Below are 2,952 nucleotides of genomic sequence, written 5' to 3'. Positions count from 1 at the left end.
TTTGAGTTTGGATTATCTTTTGCATTGTGACTGTGTCTTGTTGAAAATTTTTCTGGATAGTTGCCTCCTTGATTTCTACAACATTGTCCAGCAGCATAGTCATCTCTGTACCCTCTTGTGAAGGGTGGATTTTTGATATTAAGAAGTAAGATTCTCTCTGGAGAAAAGACCTTTCTGTTGGCCTAGGGTCTAGACCATACTGCTACTGCTTGTCGTTTGCCTATTCTCATACCACTCACAGTACTTCCTCTCCCATTCCTGGTAGCATTCTTTCCCTCCTCGAGGAACATTGAGTTTAGTGGGAGACTGTCCCTTAAATGCAGGAGCAGATCTGGACTATGAGTGATATCCTCTATAGGGAGGGGACCTTGACTTAGATCTGCGATATCCATGAGATCTGGACCATGAATGGTCATTGCAGATCTTGCCTCTGCCTCTTCTGGAAGATGGGATGATCATGAAGGAGAGTGAGAGTGTGAGCTGCTGAAGGACTGAGAGTAAGAGTGTGAATGTGTTGAGCCAGGCCTTGACTTTGAGTCAGTGTATGAACTTCTTGAATATGATGACCCACTATAGGGAAATTTAGACTCTTCCTTTGGTCGTTTTTGCTCTCTATAGAATTCTTCCCTGGACAAAAGAGGTACTTGTGTTGTGGGGATGGTATTTGAATGGGCAGTGTGAACTCCTGATGAAACCCAAGCTGTTGATGTGTTGGCAGAAGCTGGTGGAATCCCTGGAGGAGGAGCAGTATATCCTGCTGGTGGAGGCTAGCCAGGAGGAAACTGAGGAGGAAACTGTGGGGGAGGTATACCTAGAGGAAGAGGAAGGGGAAGAGGTTGCATAGGAGGTGATGGGACAGGCAAAAAGAGTGTAGTTGCTGGTCATGATTTGCCTTGACTCCTCTGTGATGGTTTGCTGTAGTGTTGCCAGCGGTTTATTTCTCTATAACAGTTTTTTTGTTCTCTTCTCATTTGCTGTGGTGGGGAAACTAGGTACCCATGCTTGTTGGAATGTTCCCAACCTGGTTGACCACCACCTGGACGAGCAGCATTTATTCTCACTGGACCAGTTATGGGGATAAACTGCTCATGTAATATTGACTGTCCCAACAAAGGTTGAGTTTCAAGTACTGGCACCTGGCCAAGCTTTTCTTCCATAAGAGCAGTAACAGCAATTGAAGAGGCTCCCTTTGAATGTTCTGATGTAAGGGCAGCAGCTGGTAATAATTTGTTATCTGAATCCCGAAAGGATCCATCTGATTTTTCTGAATGGACTAATATAGATACTCTTGCAGTTGTATCAGGTACTGGAGCTGGGGAAGAAGATGGGCTTTCAGGCCAAGGAGCCAAGGAAGATGAATTTGAAGCTAATGAGGTTACACAGGGAGTTAAGTGAGCTGAGGAAGATATCACTGGATTCTTCAGAGGATCCCACTGCCTTGATGTGGGAGATTTCATAGGAGGCTGCAGGTTCTGCTGAATGAGTGCACTTGGTGGAGATAGTGAGGGTGGGGACAGAGTTACCTGTATTCCGGGTCTCTTTGCATAACCAGTTTGATTTTTAAAGTTATTAACAGCCTGTCGTAAAACCTTGTTGGCAACTAAAGCATCAGGAGAAACATCATTTTGATGACATGAAGGACATGTATGTTCATCTGATTCCAGAAGTGCTGTTCTTATACAGTCATCACAGTAACTGTTTCCACAGCAGGGGATGATAGCAGCATCAGTCATAGTGTCTTTGCAGATGAGGCACAAGAGCTCATCTGGGACAGGATCAGCTTCTTCTGAAGATGATGATGATGGTTGCTCTGGTAAGAAGGGTGGTTTCTCTTTCTTCCCAATTGCATAGGCCTCTGCATTTATAGTCGGTATTGCATATTGCCCAGTTTTTGTAAGCATTACACCTTTTATGTTAGGATCTTTCACTTCCATCATAAAACTTCTAGGAATTCCAGTGCTCTTTCTGATCCTAGGATAAGATTCAAAGTTCTTATTCACATTTGTTGGGCAATTATTAATATAATGACCAGGTTTGCCACAACGAAAACAGGTGTAAGATGGAGGTGGGAAGCCTACTGGAGTTTTCTTCATGTAATTGATTGGGTCATATTCATGGCCAGATTGTATCATCATTGCTTTAATTTTGTCTTCCTCAGAAGCATTGGCCTCAGCCAGATTGGAAGTCTTTTTAAGCTGGGCCAGAGAAATAGATGCAGAAGAGTCATTAACTGCTATTGTAGTTCCCATTACTGGTTTAGTGTGAATCATTTGATATGTCTTGCTTTTAGACTTCACACCTACAACAGGAATTCTTCTGACAATCACAGATGAATTCTTAGGGATGAGCGCATTATCATCAGTATATTCTTCTTCCGTCTCTGCATTGGTGATCTGCAGATCACTATTGTCAGTTTTCAGCTTTTCTCTTCCCATAATCTGCTTCTTTAAGTAGAATAGGGAGATATGGAGCCCATCGAAGGTGATAGTGTTGTAGCTGAGTTTAGAGGAAAATTTATAGTGCACACAGGACATTGTGGCAAAGGATTTCCTGAGCTAGGCAAGGAGCTGACAGCTGATGTTTGCAAATCCTGGAGCCCAGTCCTGTGGGTTGGAAGTAACTCAGGTCTCCCAAAGATGCTCTAAGAGAATAAAAGATTTGTTGTGTCACTGTAGATCAAATCCATAAATATCTTTCCATATTAAAGACCATACTTGTCATATGCCTAAATACATGATGCTAAATAACTGTCAAATTAACAAGAGAAAAACAAAAACCCAAAACAAAACAAAAACCCAAAACTCCAAATTATGGAATACAATCTTGAAGTAAACAGCCCTTCCTTTGCTTGCCCTGTTGCAGGGCCCTCATTCCATTTTAAATTACAAAGACCCACAGGTGGGTTGACGTTCTTTTTGTCTTTTGGCATGGGGGATATTGCATTTATAAATT

The 2,952-nt window shown here is 42.4% G+C and overlaps 1 pseudogene; it reads right to left on the bottom strand.

The window, feature by feature from the left end:
• Nucleotides 1-1,069: 1,069 nt before the first annotated feature.
• Nucleotides 1,070-2,534, bottom strand: LOC110297938 (E3 ubiquitin-protein ligase RBBP6 pseudogene; annotated as a pseudogene).
• Between the last annotated feature and the right edge of the window lie 418 nt (nt 2,535-2,952).

Source organism: Mus caroli, unplaced genomic scaffold (assembly GCF_978045245.1).
Source record: "Mus caroli unplaced genomic scaffold, Mus_caroli_1 scaffold_8, whole genome shotgun sequence".
NCBI classification, from domain to species: domain Eukaryota; kingdom Metazoa; phylum Chordata; class Mammalia; order Rodentia; family Muridae; genus Mus; species Mus caroli.
The sequence above is the reverse complement of the archived record's forward strand: the minus strand, read 5'-3'. Positions and strand labels throughout refer to the sequence as shown.